At 43.4% G+C, this 13,933-nt stretch overlaps 2 long non-coding RNA genes across 3 annotated transcripts in view; both read right to left on the bottom strand.

The window, feature by feature from the left end:
- Positions 1–13,933, bottom strand: part of LOC149992057 (uncharacterized) — a 174,676-nt gene that overhangs the window by 32,020 nt on the left and 128,723 nt on the right. The window lies entirely within an intron of this gene.
- On the bottom strand, positions 9,714–12,301 carry LOC149992060 (uncharacterized). Its single transcript, XR_016508512.1, has 2 exons — positions 12,220–12,301; positions 9,714–9,761 (listed from the first exon to the last, which is right to left on the bottom strand). It is a non-coding gene; the product is annotated as an uncharacterized LOC149992060 (long non-coding RNA).

The following is a 13,933-nucleotide window of genomic DNA, read 5'->3' as shown; positions in this document are numbered from 1 at the left end:
AGCATAGTCTATCATAGTCTATCCTAGCCTGTGTAGTCTATCCTAGCCTAGCATAGTCTATCATAGTCTATCCTAGCCTGTGTAGTCTATCCTAGCCTAGCATAGTCTATCCTAGCCTGTGTAGTCTATCCTAGCCTAGCATAGTCTATCATAGTCTATCCTAGCCTAGCATAGTCTAGCATACTCTATCCTAGCCTAGCATAGTCTATCATAGTCTATCCTAACCTGTGTAGTCTATCCTAGCCTAGCATAGTCTATCATAGTCTATCCTAGCCTAGCATAGTCTAGCATAGTCTATCCTAGCCTGTGTAGTCTATCCTAGCCTAGCATAGTCTAGCATAGTCTATCCTAGCCTGTGTAGTCTATCCTAGCCTAACATAGTCTATCATAGTCTATCCTAGCCTAGCATAGTCTATCATAGTCTATCCTAGCCTAGCATAGTCTAGCATAGTCTATCCTAGCCTAGCATAGTCTATCATAGTCTATCCTAGCCTGTGTAGTCTATCCTAGCCTAGCATAGTCTAGCATAGTCTATCCTAGCCTGTGTAGTCTATCCTAGCCTAGCATATTCTATACTAGCCTGCGTAGTCTATCCTAGCCTAGCATAGTCTAGCATAGTCTATCCGAGCCTAGCATAGTCTAGCATAGTCTATCCTAGCCTGTGTAGTCTATCGTAGACGAGCATAGTCTAGCATAGTCTATCCTAGCCTGTGTAGTCTATCCTAGCCTAGCATAGTCTATCATAGTCTATCCTAGCCTAGCATAGTCGAGCATAGTCTATCCTAGCCTGTGTAGTCTATCCTAGCCTAGCATAGTCTAGCATAGTCTATCCTAGCCTGTGTAGTCTATCCTAGCCTAGCATAGTCTATCATAGTCTATCCTAGCCTGTGTAGTCTATCCTAGCCTAGCATAGTCTAGCATAGTCTATCCTAGCCTGCGTAGTCTATCCTAGCCTAGCATAGTCTATCATAGTCTATCCTAGCCTGTGTAGTCTATCCTAGCCTAGCATAGTCTATCATAGTCTATCCTAGCCTAGCATAGTCTATCATAGTCTATCCTAGCCTGTGTAGTCTATCCTAGCCTAGCATAGTCTATCATAGTCTATCCTAGCCTGTGTAGTCTATCCTAGCCTAGCATAGTCTATCATAGTCTATCCTAGCCTAGCATAGTCTATCCTAGCCTAGCATAGTCTATCATAGTCTATCCTAGCCTGTGTAGTCTATCCTAGCCTAGCATAGTCTATCCTAGCCTGTGTAGTCTATCCTAGCCTAGCATAGTCTATCATAGTCTATCCTAGCCTAGCATAGTCTATCATAGTCTATCCTAGCCTGTGTAGTCTATCCGAGCCTAGCATAGTCTAGCATAGTCTATCCTAGCCTGTGTAGTCTATCCTAGCCTAGCATAGTCTAGCATAGTCTATCCTAGCCTGTGTAGTCTATCCTAGCCTAGCATAGTCTATCATAGTCTATCCTAGCCTATCATAGTCTAGCATAGTCTATCCTAGCCTGTGTAGTCTATCCTAGCCTAGCATAGTCTAGCATAGTCTATCCTAGCCTGTGTAGTCTATCCTAGCCTAGCATAGTCTATCATAGTCTATCCTAGCCTGTGTAGTCTATCCTACCCTAGCATAGTCTAGCATAGTCTATCCTAGCCTGTGTAGTCTATCCTAGCCTAGCATAGTCTATCATAGTCTATCCTAGCCTAGCATAGTCTATCATAGTCTATCCTAGCCTGTGTAGTCTATCCTAGCCTAGAATAGTATATCCTAGCCTGTGTAGTCTATCCTAGCCTAGCATAGTATATCATAGTCTATCCTAGCCTGTGTAGTCTATCCTAGCCTAGCATAGTCTAGCATAGTCTATCCTAGCCTGTGTAGTCTATCCTAGCCTAGCATAGTCTAGCATAGTCTATCCTAGCCTGTGTAGTCGATCCTAGCCTAGCATAGTCTAGCATAGTCTATCCTAGCCTGTGTAGTCTATCCTAGCCTAGCATAGTCTATCATAGTCTATCCTAGCCTAGCATAGTCTATCCTAGCCTGTGTAGTCTATCCTAGCCTAGCATAGTCTAGCATAGTCTATCCTAGCCTGTGTAGTCTATCCTAGCCTAGCATAGTCTATCATAGTCTATCCTAGCCTGTGTAGTCTATCCTAGCCTAGCATAGTCTAGCATAGTCTATCCTAGCCTGTGTAGTCTATCCTAGCCTAGCATAGTCTAGCATAGTCTATCCTAGCCTGTGTAGTCTATCCTAGCCTAGCATAGTCTATCATAGTCTATCCTAGCCTAGCATAGTCTATCATAGTCTATCCTAGCCTGTGTAGTCTATCCTAGCCTAGCATAGTCTATCCTAGCCTAGCATAGTCTATCATAGTCTATCCTAGCCTAGCATAGTCTATCCTAGCCTGTGTAGTCTATCCTAGCCTAGCATAGTCTATCATAGTCTATCCTAGCCTAGCATAGTCTAGCATAGTCTATCCTAGCCTAGCATAGTCTAGCATAGTCTATCCTAGCCTAGCATAGTCTATCATAGTCTATCCTAGCCTAGCATAGTCTATCCTAGCCTGTGTAGTCTATCCTAGCCTAGAATAGTCTATCCTAGCCTGTGTAGTCTATCCTAGCCTAGAATAGTATATCCTAGCCTGTGTAGTCTATCCTAGCCTAGCATAGTATATCATAGTCTATCCTAGCCTGTGTAGTCTATCCTAGCCTAGCATAGTCTAGCATAGTCTATCCTAGCCTGTGTAGTCTATCCTAGCCTAGCATAGTCTAGCATAGTCTATCCTAGCCTGTGTAGTCGATCCTAGCCTAGCATAGTCTATCCTAGCCTGTGTAGTCTATACTAGCCTAGCATAGTCTATGATAGTCTATCCTAGCCTAGCATAGTCTATCATAGTCTATCCTAGCCTGTGTAGTCTATCCTAGCCTAGCATAGTCTAGCATAGTCTATCCTAGCCTGTGTAGTCTATCCTAGCCTAGCATAGTCTATCATAGTCTATCCTAGCCTGTGTAGTCTATCCTAGCCTAGCATAGTCTAGCATAGTCTATCCTAGCCTGTGTAGTCTATCCTAGCCTAGCATAGTCTAGCATAGTCTATCCTAGCCTGTGTAGTCTATCCTAGCCTAGCATAGTCTATCATAGTCTATCCTAGCCTAGCATAGTCTATCATAGTCTATCCTAGCCTGTGTAGTCTATCCTAGCCTAGCATAGTCTATCATAGTCTATCCTAGCCTGTGTAGTCTATCCTAGCCTAGCATAGTCTATCCTAGCCTGTGTAGTCTATCCTAGCCTAGCATAGTCTATCATAGTCTATCCTAGCCTAGCATAGTCTAGCATAGTCTATCCTAGCCTAGCATAGTCTATCCTAGCCTGTGTAGTCTATCCTAGCCTAGAATAGTATATCCTAGCCTGTGTAGTCTATCCTAGCCTAGCATAGTATATCATAGTCTATCCTAGCCTGTGTAGTCTATCCTAGCCTAGCATAGTCTAGCATAGTCTATCCTAGCCTGTGTAGTCTATCCTAGCCTAGCATAGTCTAGCATAGTCTATCCTAGCCTGTGTAGTCGATCCTAGCCTAGCATAGTCTAGCATAGTCTATCCTAGCCTGTGTAGTCTATCCTAGCCTAGCATAGTCTATCATAGTCTATCCTAGCCTAGCATAGTCTATCATAGTCTATCCTAGCCTGTGTAGTCTATCCTAGCCTAGCATAGTCTAGCATAGTCTATCCTAGCCTGTGTAGTCTATCCTAGCCTAGCATAGTCTATCATAGTCTATCCTAGCCTGTGTAGTCTATCCTAGCCTAGCATAGTCTAGCATAGTCTATCCTAGCCTGTGTAGTCTATCCTAGCCTAGCATAGTCTAGCATAGTCTATCCTAGCCTGTGTAGTCTATCCTAGCCTAGCATAGTCTATCATAGTCTATCCTAGCCTAGCATAGTCTATCATAGTCTATCCTAGCCTGTGTAGTCTATCCTAGCCTAGCATAGTCTATCATAGTCTATCCTAGACTGTGTAGTCTATCCTAGCCTAGCATAGTCTATCCTAGCCTGTGTAGTCTATCCTAGCCTAGCATAGTCTATCATAGTCTATCCTAGCCTAGCATAGTCTAGCATAGTCTATCCTAGCCTAGCATAGTCTAGCATAGTCTATCCTAGCCTAGCATAGTCTATCATAGTCTATCCTAGCCTGTGTAGTCTATCCGAGCCTAGCATAGTCTAGCATAGTCTATCCTAGCCTGTGTAGTCTATCCTAGCCTAGCATAGTCTAGCATAGTCTATCCTAGCCTGTGTAGTCTATCCTAGCCTAGCATAGTCTAGCATAGTCTATCCTAGCCTGTGTAGTCTATCCTAGCCTAGCATAGTCTATCATAGTCTATCCTAGCCTGTGTAGTCTATCCTACCCTAGCATAGTCTAGCATAGTCTATCCTAGCCTGTGTAGTCTATCCTAGCCTAGCATAGTCTATCATAGTCTATCCTAGCCTGTGTAGTCTATCCTAGCCTAGCATAGTCTATCCTAGCCTGTGTAGTCTATCCTAGCCTAGCATAGTCTATCATAGTCTATCCTAGCCTAGCATAGTCTAGCATAGTCTATCCTAGCCTAGCATAGTCTATCATAGTCTATCCTAGCCTGTGTAGTCTATCCTAGCCTAGCATAGTCTATCATAGTCTATCCTAGCCTAGCATAGTCTAGCATAGTCTATCCTAGCCTGTGTAGTCTATCCTAGCCTAGCATAGTCTATCATAGTCTATCCTAGCCTAGCATAGTCTAGCATAGTCTATCCTAGCCTAGCATAGTCTATCATAGTCTATCCTAGCCTGTGTAGTCTATCCTAGCCTAGCATAGTCTAGCATAGTCTATCCTAGCCTGTGTAGTCTATCCTAGCCTAGCATAGTCTATCATAGTCTATCCTAGCCTGTGTAGTCTATCCTAGCCTAGTCTATCATAGTCTATCCTAGCCTAGCATAGTCTATCATAGTCTATCCTAGCCTAGCATAGTCTAGCATAGTCTATCCTAGCCTAGCATAGTCTATCATAGTCTATCCTAGCCTGTGTAGTCTATCCTAGCCTAGCATAGTCTATCATAGTCTATCCTAGCCTGTGTAGTCTATCCTAGCCTAGCATAGTCTAGCATAGTCTATCCTAGCCTGTGTAGTCTATCCTAGCCTAGCATAGTCTAGCATAGTCTATCCTAGCCTGTGTAGTCTATCCTAGCCTAGCATAGTCTATCATAGTCTATCCTAGCCTGTGTAGTCTATCCTAGCCTAGCATAGTCTAGCATAGTCTATCCTAGCCTGTGTAGTCTATCCTAGCCTAGCATAGTCTATCATAGTCTATCCTAGCCTAGCATAGTCTATCATAGTCTATCCTAGCCTGTGTAGTCTATCCTAGCCTAGCATAGTCTATCATAGTCTATCCTAGCCTGTGTAGTCTATCCTAGCCTAGCATAGTCTATCCTAGCCTGTGTAGTCTATCCTAGCCTAGCATAGTCTATCATAGTCTATCCTAGCCTAGCATAGTCTAGCATAGTCTATCCTAGCCTGTGTAGTCTATCCTAGCCTAGAATAGTATATCCTAGCCTGTGTAGTCTATCCTAGCCTAGCATAGTATATCATAGTCTATCCTAGCCTGTGTAGTCTATCCTAGCCTAGCATAGTCTAGCATAGTCTATCCTAGCCTGTGTAGTCGATCCTAGCCTAGCATAGTCTAGCATAGTCTATCCTAGCCTGTGTAGTCTATCCTAGCCTAGCATAGTCTATCATAGTCTATCCTAGCCTAGCATAGTCTATCATAGTCTATCCTAGCCTGTGTAGTCTATCCTAGCCTAGCATAGTCTAGCATAGTCTATCCTAGCCTGTGTAGTCTATCCTAGCCTAGCATAGTCTATCATAGTCTATCCTAGCCTGTGTAGTCTATCCTAGCCTAGCATAGTCTAGCATAGTCTATCCTAGCCTGTGTAGTCTATCCTAGCCTAGCATAGTCTAGCATAGTCTATCCTAGCCTGTGTAGTCTATCCTAGCCTAGCATAGTCTATCATAGTCTATCCTAGCCTAGCATAGTCTATCATAGTCTATCCTAGCCTGTGTAGTCTATCCTAGCCTAGCATAGTCTATCATAGTCTATCCTAGCCTGTGTAGTCTATCCTAGCCTAGCATAGTCTATCCTAGCCTGTGTAGTCTATCCTAGCCTAGCATAGTCTATCATAGTCTATCCTAGCCTAGCATAGTCTAGCATAGTCTATCCTAGCCTAGCATAGTCTAGCATAGTCTATCCTAGCCTAGCATAGTCTATCATAGTCTATCCTAGCCTGTGTAGTCTATCCGAGCCTAGCATAGTCTAGCATAGTCTATCCTAGCCTGTGTAGTCTATCCTAGCCTAGCATAGTCTAGCATAGTCTATCCTAGCCTGTGTAGTCTATCCTAGCCTAGCATAGTCTATCATAGTCTATCCTAGCCTATCATAGTCTAGCATAGTCTATCCTAGCCTGTGTAGTCTATCCTAGCCTAGCATAGTCTAGCATAGTCTATCCTAGCCTGTGTAGTCTATCCTAGCCTAGCATAGTCTATCATAGTCTATCCTAGCCTGTGTAGTCTATCCTACCCTAGCATAGTCTAGCATAGTCTATCCTAGCCTGTGTAGTCTATCCTAGCCTAGCATAGTCTATCATAGTCTATCCTAGCCTAGCATAGTCTATCATAGTCTATCCTAGCCTGTGTAGTCTATCCTAGCCTAGCATAGTATATCATAGTCTATCCTAGCCTGTGTAGTCTATCCTAGCCTAGCATAGTCTAGCATAGTCTATCCTAGCCTGTGTAGTCTATCCTAGCCTAGCATAGTCTAGCATAGTCTATCCTAGCCTGTGTAGTCGATCCTAGCCTAGCATAGTCTAGCATAGTCTATCCTAGCCTGTGTAGTCTATCCTAGCCTAGCATAGTCTATCATAGTCTATCCTAGCCTAGCATAGTCTATCCTAGCCTGTGTAGTCTATCCTAGCCTAGCATAGTCTAGCATAGTCTATCCTAGCCTGTGTAGTCTATCCTAGCCTAGCATAGTCTATCATAGTCTATCCTAGCCTGTGTAGTCTATCCTAGCCTAGCATAGTCTAGCATAGTCTATCCTAGCCTGTGTAGTCTATCCTAGCCTAGCATAGTCTAGCATAGTCTATCCTAGCCTGTGTAGTCTATCCTAGCCTAGCATAGTCTATCATAGTCTATCCTAGCCTAGCATAGTCTATCATAGTCTATCCTAGCCTGTGTAGTCTATCCTAGCCTAGCATAGTCTATCCTAGCCTAGCATAGTCTATCATAGTCTATCCTAGCCTAGCATAGTCTATCCTAGCCTGTGTAGTCTATCCTAGCCTAGCATAGTCTATCATAGTCTATCCTAGCCTAGCATAGTCTAGCATAGTCTATCCTAGCCTAGCATAGTCTAGCATAGTCTATCCTAGCCTAGCATAGTCTATCATAGTCTATCCTAGCCTGTGTAGTCTATCCGAGCCTAGCATAGTCTAGCATAGTCTATCCTAGCCTGTGTAGTCTATCCTAGCCTAGCATAGTCTATCATAGTCTATCCTAGCCTGTGTAGTCTATCCTAGCCTAGCATAGTCTATCATAGTCTATCCTAGCCTAGCATAGTCTAGCATAGTCTATCCTAGCCTAGCATAGTCTATCCTAGCCTGTGTAGTCTATCCTAGCCTAGAATAGTATATCCTAGCCTGTGTAGTCTATCCTAGCCTAGCATAGTATATCATAGTCTATCCTAGCCTGTGTAGTCTATCCTAGCCTAGCATAGTCTAGCATAGTCTATCCTAGCCTGTGTAGTCTATCCTAGCCTAGCATAGTCTAGCATAGTCTATCCTAGCCTGTGTAGTCGATCCTAGCCTAGCATAGTCTAGCATAGTCTATCCTAGCCTGTGTAGTCTATACTAGCCTAGCATAGTCTATGATAGTCTATCCTAGCCTAGCATAGTCTATCATAGTCTATCCTAGCCTGTGTAGTCTATCCTAGCCTAGCATAGTCTAGCATAGTCTATCCTAGCCTGTGTAGTCTATCCTAGCCTAGCATAGTCTATCATAGTCTATCCTAGCCTGTGTAGTCTATCCTAGCCTAGCATAGTCTAGCATAGTCTATCCTAGCCTGTGTAGTCTATCCTAGCCTAGCATAGTCTAGCATAGTCTATCCTAGCCTGTGTAGTCTATCCTAGCCTAGCATAGTCTATCATAGTCTATCCTAGCCTAGCATAGTCTATCATAGTCTATCCTAGCCTGTGTAGTCTATCCTAGCCTAGCATAGTCTATCATAGTCTATCCTAGCCTGTGTAGTCTATCCTAGCCTAGCATAGTCTATCCTAGCCTGTGTAGTCTATCCTAGCCTAGCATAGTCTATCATAGTCTATCCTAGCCTAGCATAGTCTAGCATAGTCTATCCTAGCCTAGCATAGTCTATCCTAGCCTGTGTAGTCTATCCTAGCCTAGAATAGTATATCCTAGCCTGTGTAGTCTATCCTAGCCTAGCATAGTATATCATAGTCTATCCTAGCCTGTGTAGTCTATCCTAGCCTAGCATAGTCTAGCATAGTCTATCCTAGCCTGTGTAGTCTATCCTAGCCTAGCATAGTCTAGCATAGTCTATCCTAGCCTGTGTAGTCGATCCTAGCCTAGCATAGTCTAGCATAGTCTATCCTAGCCTGTGTAGTCTATCCTAGCCTAGCATAGTCTATCATAGTCTATCCTAGCCTAGCATAGTCTATCATAGTCTATCCTAGCCTGTGTAGTCTATCCTAGCCTAGCATAGTCTAGCATAGTCTATCCTAGCCTGTGTAGTCTATCCTAGCCTAGCATAGTCTATCATAGTCTATCCTAGCCTGTGTAGTCTATCCTAGCCTAGCATAGTCTAGCATAGTCTATCCTAGCCTAGCATAGTCTAGCATAGTCTATCCTAGCCTGTGTAGTCTATCCTAGCCTAGCATAGTCTATCATAGTCTATCCTAGCCTAGCATAGTCTATCATAGTCTATCCTAGCCTGTGTAGTCTATCCTAGCCTAGCATAGTCTATCATAGTCTATCCTAGCCTGTGTAGTCTATCCTAGCCTAGCATAGTCTATCCTAGCCTGTGTAGTCTATCCTAGCCTAGCATAGTCTATCATAGTCTATCCTAGCCTAGCATAGTCTAGCATAGTCTATCCTAGCCTAGCATAGTCTAGCATAGTCTATCCTAGCCTAGCATAGTCTATCATAGTCTATCCTAGCCTGTGTAGTCTATCCGAGCCTAGCATAGTCTAGCATAGTCTATCCTAGCCTGTGTAGTCTATCCTAGCCTAGCATAGTCTAGCATAGTCTATCCTAGCCTGTGTAGTCTATCCTAGCCTAGCATAGTCTAGCATAGTCTATCCTAGCCTGTGTAGTCTATCCTAGCCTAGCATAGTCTATCATAGTCTATCCTAGCCTGTGTAGTCTATCCTACCCTAGCATAGTCTAGCATAGTCTATCCTAGCCTGTGTAGTCTATCCTAGCCTAGCATAGTCTATCATAGTCTATCCTAGCCTGTGTAGTCTATCCTAGCCTAGCATAGTCTATCCTAGCCTGTGTAGTCTATCCTAGCCTAGCATAGTCTATCATAGTCTATCCTAGCCTAGCATAGTCTAGCATAGTCTATCCTAGCCTAGCATAGTCTAGCATAGTCTATCCTAGCCTAGCATAGTCTATCATAGTCTATCCTAGCCTGTGTAGTCTATCCTAGCCTAGCATAGTCTATCGTAGTCTATCCTAGCCTGTGTAGTCTATCCTAGCCTAGCATAGTCTATCATAGTCTATCCTAGCCTGTGTAGTCTATCCTAGCCTAGCATAGTCTATCCTAGCCTGTGTAGTCTATCCTAGCCTAGCATAGTCTATCATAGTCTATCCTAGCCTAGCATAGTCTAGCATAGTCTATCCTAGCCTAGCATAGTCTAGCATAGTCTATCCTAGCCTAGCATAGTCTATCATAGTCTATCCTAGCCTGTGTAGTCTATCCTAGCCTAGCATAGTCTATCATAGTCTATCCTAGCCTGTGTAGTCTATCCTAGCCTAGCATAGTCTATCATAGTCTATCCTAGCCTAGCATAGTCTAGCATAGTCTATCCTAGCCTAGCATAGTCTATCCTAGCCTGTGTAGTCTATCCTAGCCTAGAATAGTATATCCTAGCCTGTGTAGTCTATCCTAGCCTAGCATAGTATATCATAGTCTATCCTAGCCTGTGTAGTCTATCCTAGCCTAGCATAGTCTAGCATAGTCTATCCTAGCCTGTGTAGTCTATCCTAGCCTAGCATAGTCTAGCATAGTCTATCCTAGCCTGTGTAGTCGATCCTAGCCTAGCATAGTCTAGCATAGTCTATCCTAGCCTGTGTAGTCTATACTAGCCTAGCATAGTCTATGATAGTCTATCCTAGCCTAGCATAGTCTATCATAGTCTATCCTAGCCTGTGTAGTCTATCCTAGCCTAGCATAGTCTAGCATAGTCTATCCTAGCCTGTGTAGTCTATCCTAGCCTAGCATAGTCTATCATAGTCTATCCTAGCCTGTGTAGTCTATCCTAGCCTAGCATAGTCTAGCATAGTCTATCCTAGCCTGTGTAGTCTATCCTAGCCTAGCATAGTCTAGCATAGTCTATCCTAGCCTGTGTAGTCTATCCTAGCCTAGCATAGTCTATCATAGTCTATCCTAGCCTAGCATAGTCTATCATAGTCTATCCTAGCCTGTGTAGTCTATCCTAGCCTAGCATAGTCTATCATAGTCTATCCTAGCCTGTGTAGTCTATCCTAGCCTAGCATAGTCTATCCTAGCCTGTGTAGTCTATCCTAGCCTAGCATAGTCTATCATAGTCTATCCTAGCCTAGCATAGTCTAGCATAGTCTATCCTAGCCTAGCATAGTCTATCCTAGCCTGTGTAGTCTATCCTAGCCTAGAATAGTATATCCTAGCCTGTGTAGTCTATCCTAGCCTAGCATAGTATATCATAGTCTATCCTAGCCTGTGTAGTCTATCCTAGCCTAGCATAGTCTAGCATAGTCTATCCTAGCCTGTGTAGTCTATCCTAGCCTAGCATAGTCTAGCATAGTCTATCCTAGCCTGTGTAGTCGATCCTAGCCTAGCATAGTCTAGCATAGTCTATCCTAGCCTGTGTAGTCTATCCTAGCCTAGCATAGTCTATCATAGTCTATCCTAGCCTAGCATAGTCTATCATAGTCTATCCTAGCCTGTGTAGTCTATCCTAGCCTAGCATAGTCTAGCATAGTCTATCCTAGCCTGTGTAGTCTATCCTAGCCTAGCATAGTCTATCATAGTCTATCCTAGCCTGTGTAGTCTATCCTAGCCTAGCATAGTCTAGCATAGTCTATCCTAGCCTGTGTAGTCTATCCTAGCCTAGCATAGTCTAGCATAGTCTATCCTAGCCTGTGTAGTCTATCCTAGCCTAGCATAGTCTATCATAGTCTATCCTAGCCTAGCATAGTCTATCATAGTCTATCCTAGCCTGTGTAGTCTATCCTAGCCTAGCATAGTCTATCATAGTCTATCCTAGCCTGTGTAGTCTATCCTAGCCTAGCATAGTCTATCCTAGCCTGTGTAGTCTATCCTAGCCTAGCATAGTCTATCATAGTCTATCCTAGCCTAGCATAGTCTAGCATAGTCTATCCTAGCCTAGCATAGTCTAGCATAGTCTATCCTAGCCTAGCATAGTCTATCATAGTCTATCCTAGCCTGTGTAGTCTATCCGAGCCTAGCATAGTCTAGCATAGTCTATCCTAGCCTGTGTAGTCTATCCTAGCCTAGCATAGTCTAGCATAGTCTATCCTAGCCTGTGTAGTCTATCCTAGCCTAGCATAGTCTAGCATAGTCTATCCTAGCCTGTGTAGTCTATCCTAGCCTAGCATAGTCTATCATAGTCTATCCTAGCCTGTGTAGTCTATCCTACCCTAGCATAGTCTAGCATAGTCTATCCTAGCCTGTGTAGTCTATCCTAGCCTAGCATAGTCTATCATAGTCTATCCTAGCCTGTGTAGTCTATCCTAGCCTAGCATAGTCTATCCTAGCCTGTGTAGTCTATCCTAGCCTAGCATAGTCTATCATAGTCTATCCTAGCCTAGCATAGTCTAGCATAGTCTATCCTAGCCTAGCATAGTCTAGCATAGTGTATCCTAGCCTAGCATAGTCTATCATAGTCTATCCTAGCCTGTGTAGTCTATCCTAGCCTAGCATAGTCTATCGTAGTCTATCCTAGCCTGTGTAGTCTATCCTAGCCTAGCATAGTCTATCATAGTCTATCCTAGCCTGTGTAGTCTATCCTAGCCTAGCATAGTCTATCATAGTCTATCCTAGCCTAGCATAGTCTAGCATAGTCTATCCTAGCCTAGCATAGTCTAGCATAGTCTATCCTAGCCTAGCATAGTCTATCATAGTCTATCCTAGCCTGTGTAGTCTATCCTAGCCTAGCATAGTCTATCATAGTCTATCCTAGCCTAGCATAGTCTAGCATAGTCTATCCTAGCCTGTGTAGTCTATCCTAGCCTAGCATAGTCTAGCATAGTCTATCCTAGCCTGTGTAGTCTATCCTAGCCTAGCATAGTCTATAATAGTCTATCCTAGCCTAGCATAGTCTATCATAGTCTATCCTAGCCTGTGTAGTCTATCCTAGCCTAGCGTAGTCTATCATAGTCTATCCTAGCCTAGCATAGTCTAGCATAGTCTATCCTAGCCTGTGTAGTCTATCCTAGCCTAGCATAGTCTATCATAGTCTATCCTAGCCTGTGTAGTCTATCCTAGCCTAGCATAGTCTATCATAGTCTATCCTAGCCTGTGTAGTCTATCCTAGCCTAGCATAGTCTAGCATAGTCTATCCTAGCCTGTGTAGTCTATCCTAGCCTAGCATAGTCTATCATAGTCTATCCTAGCCTAGCATAGTCTATCATAGTCTATCCTAGCCTGTGTAGTCTATCCTAGCCTAGCATAGTCTATCATAGTCTATCCTAGCCTAGCATAGTCTATCATAGTCTATCCTAGCCTAGCATAGTCTATCATAGTCTATCCTAGCCTGTGTAGTCTATCCTAGCCTAGCATAGTCTATCATAGTCTATCCTAGCCTGTGTAGTCTATCCTAGCCTAGCATAGTCTAGCATAGTCTATCCTAGCCTAACATAGTCTATCATAGTCTATCCTAGCCTAGCATAGTCTAGCATAGTCTATCCTAGCCTGTGTAGTCTATCCTAGCCTAGCATAGTCTATCATAGTCTATCCTAGCCTAGCATAGTCTAGCATAGCCTATCCTAGCCTAGCATAGTCTATCATAGTCTATCCTAGCCTGTGTAGTCTATCCTAGCCTAGCATAGTCTATCATAGTCTATCCTAGCCTGTGTAGTCTATCCTAGCCTAGCATAGTCTAGCATAGTCTATCCTAGCCTGTGTAGTCTATCCTAGCCTAGCATAGTCTATCATAGTCTATCCTAGCCTGTGTAGTCTATCCTAGCCTAACATAGTCTATCATAGTCTATCCTAGCCTAGCATAGTCTATCATAGTCTATCCTAGCCTGTGTAGTCTATCCTAGCCTAGCATAGTCTATCATAGTCTATTCTAGCCTGTGTAGTCTATCCTAGCCTAGCATAGTCTATCCTAGCCTGTGTAGTCTATCCTAGCCTAGCATAGTCTAGCATAGTCTATCCTAGCCTGTGTAGTCTATCGTAGCCTAGCATAGTCTAGCATAGTCTATCCTAGCCTAGCATAGTCTAGCATAGTCTATCCGAGCCTAGCATAGTCTAGCATAGTCTATCCTAGCCTGTGTAGTCTATCCTAGCCTAGCATAGTCTAGCATAGTCTATCCTAGCCTAGCATAGTCTAGCATAGTCTATCCTAGCCTAGCATAGTCTATCACAGTCTATCCTAGCCTGTGTAGTCTATCCTAGCCTAGCATA

Source organism: Furipterus horrens, unplaced genomic scaffold, assembly GCF_987537825.1.
Source record: "Furipterus horrens unplaced genomic scaffold, mFurHor1.1.pri manual_scaffold_16, whole genome shotgun sequence".
Taxonomy (NCBI): Eukaryota; Metazoa; Chordata; class Mammalia; order Chiroptera; family Furipteridae; genus Furipterus; species Furipterus horrens.
The sequence above is the reverse complement of the archived record's forward strand: the minus strand, read 5'-3'. Positions and strand labels throughout refer to the sequence as shown.